Source organism: Aptenodytes forsteri, unplaced genomic scaffold (assembly GCF_000699145.1).
Source record: "Aptenodytes forsteri isolate BGI_AS27 unplaced genomic scaffold, ASM69914v1 Scaffold193, whole genome shotgun sequence".
NCBI lineage: Eukaryota > Metazoa > Chordata > Aves > Sphenisciformes > Spheniscidae > Aptenodytes > Aptenodytes forsteri.
This window is the reverse complement of record NW_008795405.1, coordinates 9096311-9104410: the sequence shown is the minus strand read 5'-3', so window position 1 is coordinate 9104410 and position 8100 is coordinate 9096311.

The window sequence follows — 8100 nt, the reverse complement described above, 5'->3', positions numbered from 1 at the left end:
CTTCAGTCCCTGCCCCAGCAATGCCACAGCACAGTCAGTCTCCAGCTCCCCACAGCCCTGCCCTGCCCCGCCACGCGCCCCGCCGGGGCCTACCTGCAGACCCACGTCCTGGCCCAGCCTCGGCCCGTCCTTGACCTCAGGGAGGTGCACGCTGCCCAGGGCTGGGGCTGCCCCTGGTGCCCTGCTCCTGGCGGGTGGTGGGACGGGTCCTGGCTGCCAGGCTCTGCTCTGTCACCCCAGGGAGCCCCCATGGCCCACAGGGAGCCACCAGCCCATGCTGCCTCAACAGCTTGTGAGGTGGTTTCTTTTAAGTTCAGAAGAAATGTAGAAGAGCTACATTGGAGGCGTTGTACAGTCTGCCCTGATACAAAGTGGAGGTCTGTAAATTCTTGGGGTATTTTTGTTTTCTTGCCTCAGGGACAGCCCCAAGGGTTTGTTCACCTCCTGGCTAGAGACAGCCTCCCGCACCGGGTCACTGTGTGCAGTGCTGGGCGGTCACACAGCCCTGCTGTGCCGCTCAGAATAATGCCAGGCCTCCTCTGGGGCAGAAAAATTCAAGTCCCCGTCTTCACATTTTTAGGACTCCTGAGGTAATGCTGCTGTTCCCTCATCAGCTCCTCCCAAAACACCAAGACTTGGCAGCACATTGGATGTAGGTGCCATCTTCCGTACATAATGATTTTGCAATGGATGGTGGTAGGAAATGTTCAAATCACTGGTACGTCGGTGTCATGAAGGGCAACTCTTCTCACAGTCCATGCAGCAGCTAAGGACAGAGCAAGGGGCAGAAGCTGCTGGGTTCAGGCACAGACCTGCCTCAGCCATCTCCGAACAATCACTTATCTGTTCCTTGCATTTTTTAAAAAATAAATTGGAGGTAATCTGATTCACTGATTTCACTTGCTTTTACAGAAAAAGAAAGGTGACAACACGAGTGACTGCTCGGTACCTCTGTAAACGTGTGGCATCAGACAAAGTGAACACATGATTTTTTTGTTCTTTGAATATTTTATTAACATGCTTGTGATTAGAGCTGCACAGACTGAGACACAGACTTCTGCCGCCGTAGTGAGGCGACAGGAGACACCTCCCTCAGCCAGATTTCAAGTGAACTTTCTGAAGACTACAACAGGGCAAGAGCCACAGGAGTCCACAGGAGAACATCCCCGTCTCCTCATCATCCTTCTTTAGGTGGATTACTGGGGACACCTGACACCGGGGCAGCATGGAGCTGTGGCTGGAATTAATATTATCTCAATTTCAGCTTTCCACCTGGAACGTAGCTGCATATAAGTAGAATGCAAAGTGATTTTTATGTATATGTGATATGATAATTAAACTTAGCACTTTCTCAGCGTTTGCAGTTCAGAACCGTAAAGGAAAGCTAAATGAATTGCCAAGGAGACACAGTGAAAACTAATGACAGGGATGGGACTCAGAAGGGATGTTGACATCTAGGCTCAGTGCTCAGCTGAACACCCCATGATTGGTTAAAATCTGTTAATATCACCTCAGGTGAGCATCCTCGGCTTTTCCCTGACAACTCCACTGGCTGCTAGCTATGCTTTTGTGCCTTCATTTCCAGCCTGGTGCCAGACATGCTCTTCTCCTCCTCCTCGGGGAGAAGGCTGAGCTGAATTGGCAGATGACTGCTGCAACTGTCCCACCTCCTTGCTCTGTCCCCGGGAGCCTGTGTCCACTGACAGTGGTCAAGGTACCTGGTCACAGGTATGCGGTCCCTTGCCTTCCTATCGGCTGGTTAGGGAGGATAAACTTTAACACTTGTGCCGGAAAACATCCAAAGCTGTAACAAATCATACCTCTGTCAATGATGGAAAACTGCATAAATCTCACTCTGAACCACAACTGTACAAAAACAAGTCAAAAAGCACTGGTGCTCTGCCACAACATCACTAAGACAGTTCTTGGGGAAAAAAAAAAAAAGGATTCTTATGTCTGCCTTAAAACACGAGCTTATATAACAACTCATATTCCCAGTAACATGGCATGAAGCCCTTAGACATTGCAACTACACGAAGTACGGTTTGTCCGATATTAAACCACCAGCAAGGACAAACTATTTTTAGAGCTGCCATATATTATTGCACCTGAGCTTTATTTGTCTTCTGATTAAAAGAGGTTTTCCTTCAGAGAAGTTCACTTGAATTTTATACTCATTTACCAAGTCTTACGTTCCAATTCAATTTATTTTAAAGCAGATTCTTTGGGGAAAATTATAAAGCTAATTTGAATTGATTCTTTGGAGATTCAGCCTTAAATGAAGTGCCATAAAATTGGCAGTCAAAGTGAAAAAATAGAATTGAATTTTATACTTGTATTACTCAATGGACACAGGTACCTTGCTCTTTGCTGCTGCTGAGGGTTTTGATGTAGTATATTTCAGACTATTTAAACACACCTAAGCATTAAACTTCACTGAAGTTTTGGTTACTAAGGAACCACAGAGTTTTTCTTGTTCAAATATATTTTATCAGATTATAAATTTATGGCTGGCAAGTTCACAAAGTTAGTCATTCTCTCCAGTTTTTCAAAACTAATTCTATAAACTCTTAGTGGTATTAATTTTGGATAAGTAAAATCAAGTCCTATATTTGTAGCACATCTGGAAGATGGTACTTTAGTGTCTGGTTGTGGACTTGTCAAAGTGATGTTCCTCACGGGGAACCTCCCCTTTCTCCATTTCCAAGTCCACCAACTAACATTTGGGTAAAAATACTGAGCTGTTTTTGGCGTCCAGCAGTTTGGAGTCCCAATTTAAAACATTTAGTAAAAGGTCTGAGGTTTGGGTAGCAAATGTATGGCTTTTTTCTGAAACCAATGTCATTTTATAGGTTTTCGGATCCCATATTATGGGGCATCTAAAATCATTAACACTTTCATACAATTTAGGTCACCATGGTAATTTGTTATCAAATGAGTAAACATTTGGTCTTACAGATTTTCTGACAACAGGTTAATTCTGAAGGTTTTTTCCCATAAAGCCTGTAGACATACCTAGAAAAATGAGACCTTTTGCTTAACAGAATTTATGTTTTTCTGTTACTGTTTGATGCATGTACGGCTTGGGAAATTCACAGAAATAATGGCCGAGGAGCTGGTTGTTCAATTTCCTGTCACATAAATTACTGGGTAGATGTTCATTACTGCATCCCAGCACTGTGCTTCCAACCTAATCAGAAGCAGGTGAGGATATTAAAAGACGTGCTGGAGAAAACTCCAGTCTACTCCATTATTTGTTCTGCACACATGGTCCTATATTAGAAATCACTGTTATTTTGTATGAGTAAATACATTAAGAAATACTTAAAAAAAAATATTGCTTTGTTCTGGTAATCTTTATGTGAAAACAATTTTACCGAAAGAAGCCTTCATTCCCAGGATTATTTTCTGTTGTGCTCAGCTTTCCAAAAAGTATTAGTCAGGAGCAGACGTGCTTATTTGCTTTGGCTCCCATTGTGAGTGTTGGACACCTGAAGTTAGACACCAAAGTTGATATTTAAATGTGGAAATTAAAATCCCCCAATCTTTCGCACATGCTAAGTTGCTACAATCCTCAATGATCTCAGTGGGTCTTGTGGCTGCTCAACATTTTGAAGATCTCGCTGTTTAAAGTGAGGTGCTTAGTGAAGGAGATAGATGTCTGACTGCCTTGATAGCGCTCGAATGCTCCCTGGAACTGGATGGAAGTGAGGGGGATGTGATGCTGCTCTTGTTTGCTGCGCTGCTGAGCCGATGGAAACCCATGGACTGCTCTCCTCTGTGTCCCCCGGCTTTCTGAAAACAGAGTTTGGCACCTGCTATTCAGAAACTTTCTTCTACCCCTCTTTTTGCTTAAGACATTGAGCAGAATTTGCTAAGATGCTGCCAGCTACAAGCGTATCTAGCTGTTGGGCTCTGGGAAGTGGCATGTGGTGCCTTATCTCATTCGTAGGGCAGAATTTTGATAGACCGAGCTGATCTCTGGATCCCTGGAAATCCTTTACCATCTGTCATGATTACAAAAAGAATAACGTTTGCTGTGTAATACATCAAAGACAGAGACCTGTCCTTGGTTTGTATCAATGGCTGAGAAACTGAAATTTCCCTCTAGTAACAATTGAATTATTTCTGAATGCTGCATGCATTAAGAATGTAACAACATGAATGATAAAGAAAAACATAAGAAAAGTAAATTTCATCCAGTTGTGTCTGCTTTGCATTTCTGTTCTTCCTCCACCACAAGCCTGAGTCGCTCCTCTTCATGCAGAGCAGCACTTTGGGAACTAGCACTTACCCGTGATGCAACCCTGAGACAGGAACATCCCTCCCTTTCTTAAAAGGGAGCATGTGGAAAGACACCAGCACTGTCCAGTCCTTAGAGTTTTGTCTTATTCATATGCTATAATATTAAACTAAACCAGGATAACCTTTTTCAATAGATAAACTCAGCTTTCTGGCCCAAAATGGAGCACAAGATTTGGAAACCAGCCTCCCTCCTGCCCCCATCTCCCTGCAGGGTACACCCTTCCCTCAAGCTTGGCTTTCTCATCCTGTTATTTTCAGTGGCTTTTTAGGCTGAGCAAGCCCACGAAGCTCTCCCAGCTTCCTGGAGAAACCTGCTGCCCCCTGGGTCCCCACAGCTCTGTGTCTGCTCCCTGCTGCCAGCCCCCCGATGCCCCCCAGGGCCCTCTGTGGTGACGTCTGGTGCTCCCAAGCTGAGGAGGCTCCCCAGCAAACTTTTCTACCAACGTGTATAAAGATGTGCAATGATTTGTTAAGAATCCCTTTTTGCTTTGTTGAATTCAGGGTAAATTACAAGTTTCCTCTTTTTACCCATTGATCTCACTGATGAATTTTGTTTTTTCTTGGAGAAGGAAGATGGTTGGCAGTTTTGGTTGTTACTCGGTTGTAAATAACAATGTAAACTGTTATTTACATGATACTTATTTATCTGCTGAAGATTAATAAAGGCCTTTTAAGAAGCCCAGCAAGTTTTAGGGATTTATTAAATTATATGGTAAAAGGATGGATCTATACCTGATTCTAAGGGGCAAATTAATTCCAGTTAAGGTCTATAGAAAGTATACAAATAGAAGGAAAGACACTTCATATTGTTTAGAAATAAGCTGCATGAGAACAGGAACTCATTGCAAACAACTTAAATAATTTAAGCTTTTTTCTAATTAGACTTTTATAATTTCAGTGAATTGTCCCTTTTGCATAACTGTGTCTGAGTCTCCTTTATGATCTGAGTGCTGTCCCTCAAACAGGGGGGCTTGTGTCTCACTTGTCTCAGGATGAAAACTCATCGTATTCTCAGGTTTAGATCAGAGTTTAGGTATAACCATGTCTATCTTCTAATCATTGTTTTAAATAGACCCAATTTTATTTGGGTATTTATTTGATCTTGTCACCAGAAACAGTAACATAGTAAAAACAGGTCTGTTTATTAGCTGAGGCAACTAAGCCGTAGACAACATGAGCTCAAATAACAAAAGAGTTCACATATCTATTTAGCCTCATACAGTCCTACAGTCTGCTACAAATTAAAATAGATAAGTTTTCTCTGTGAGTTAAGCAACAGCAGATGCAATTCGCATTCTTTTAGCCAGCACAATCATTTCTTCAGAAAACCTTTTGGAAACGTTCTTTTAAAAGGTTCTGACTTTTTTGTTCTCATCTCTTTTAGGGCCAATGTGAAAGAAGGAAGCAAGGAAATGCAAGTGCAGGAGGAGAAAAAGGAAGAAACTCAGGAGAAACAGATAAATGGAAATGGAAAAAATCTAACAAACCTTTTCATAGGAAGCTGAGCAAGTACACGTTGTTTATTTCAAAACTACCTATAGAAATAGTAGCATAAATGAAAATCTTTGCCATCATTACAAGCTGCCCATAGGCAGTCTTGCTGTAACTGTTTTACTCCGTGTATAATGCCAAGGTATCACACCATGGAGATAAGTGCTTTAGAGATGTCAATAGATAGATAGGCTTTTGATACTAAATCACACAGTATTCAAGGTGAGAAATAGTACAATGGAAAGGGAATTGCCTTTATTTGAGAACTGGGAGCACATCTCCATAGCAGAGCTGAGGGCAAAGCAGAGCGTGCGTTGCACAGCGCTGTGTATCCTTGCCGCCCATGCTGTCAGCGAGCAAAGCGGAGAGCCTGGCTGGGCTGCTGCTGGCACCCAGCGTGCTACCGAGCAGCTGCGGTGCCCCACGCCTTTGCAAGTGTATCGACAACTCATATTCTGTGCAGACAGTGCACTTTTGCTCTTTGATGCTTTCCAGGTATAATTGGACATCAATATCCAGTTCAAGCCACAGCTACCTTCGCTCTTTTTTAATTATTTGGTGACCTTGGTGACTCCATTTTTTATTTTGTCTAGCTAGCTATCAGAAAAGTAAAATCTGAAAAATACTTCTGAAGAACCAGAAAATGTAGAAAATAGACATCTTTACAAAAGCCACATTTGTGAAATGACTATGATAATTATCTATCACAGTATTTACAAAACAAGACTTAAAAGCAAGGAAATTAATACTTAAAGACTGTGCAAGCCTCACAGTAAATCTTGTAGGTCAATATACATAACAAACAAAAGCATTGTCATGTCAAGTAACAAATTCCCTTTTCCTCATCACATAGCAGTACCTCTGACTTGAGCTGCCCCTCAAAATAGTCTGACTTGTTCTTTGCTTATTGTCCACATTAAATCCAGCACATCTTCCCCCTCCACATAGTTTTGACTTTTAGAATAGTTTGACATTTTATTATTAATGACAGTAAGCAGAAAACATTATCAACAGACTTTAACTTAACAGTTACTTATATTGTCCTGCCTGACAATGAAGACATACATTTTTAAATACCTATGTGTAAGTGTATTCCAAGATGCAGAACACTTTTAGTTCCAGAAGTCTGTTCCCTGTCTTAAGGCTAGTACAAGTAGCTGAACAAACTGATCTCCAAAGAAGTCCAAGTCACTTCAATGGTTTTACAGCAAAGATAAGTTACAGCTTCTTCTAATCTGATACATCCTCTGAAAGTCTGAGAAGATGAAAGAAATGATTCACTAGACTAATGTAAGTGCTCCAAGGAATGTGAAACTCAAAAAAATTATACATTTCTATGACAAAATGCTAAGTGCTTTGTATTTCCTTTATTAGTAATAATAGCATAATTATTAGATTGATTTTATTAAATATGATTATTAGATATAAAACTAGAACAATCAAGAAATATCAGCATGCTTATTATGCTTTGTTCACAGAACTAGGTGTAAGCTGTGCTTAGGCATGTTTGAAAACCTGCCCTGCCTCCTGTAATTATAATATATGGAGGATCCACGGTGCCATCACTAACATAGGTGCCATCCTCCTTAAATTGCCTGGTCACTGCACCATGTAATTGAGGGCAGAAATGGACCAAGATCTGTCTGCTCGTATATGTCAGCAAGGAATTATCTATAATGATTCTTTGCCCATTTATCATTTGGTAGAAGATTTTGCATTACTTTCTTCAGCTCTCATGCATGCCCACTCCACAGTCATGTTTGCACTGTGTTTTGTTGGCATGTGTTGAAAACAGTCATTAGCACACGCTGAAGGCTATCAAACGGGATGTTTGCAGCTGTCATTTTGCAGGATTATCTTTTGCTGTTCCCTCCTGTTCGGGCTAATTATGTCTGTTGTCACTGGGCAGTTGGAGGATCATGTAACAGGGGCCAAATACAAGACTCTCCTCATGAGACAGTACTTAGGGGTAGGAAACCCAAGGGAAATTAATGCAGAGGATGTGAAAAGAGCAAATAAGCACAGAGAAGGAATAACACAGTTTTGTTCATAGCTGGGTGATGTTTGATAACTCCAGCATAATTTGGCTTTTTCTTGAAGCTAATGCTTCATTCAATGCCATTTCATTTTAAAATTATCTACAAATTCAAAATGATCTTCTGACTACGTCATCTGGTCTGACTCAGACATGGCAAATATGGCTACGAGCAACTCCACGTGGCTATGGCACTGCAGCCGACAGCTGGGGAAGCCTGAGGTGTTTCCTCAAATTCCCACTGAAGTGGCCAGGAGGTTTCCTTGAAA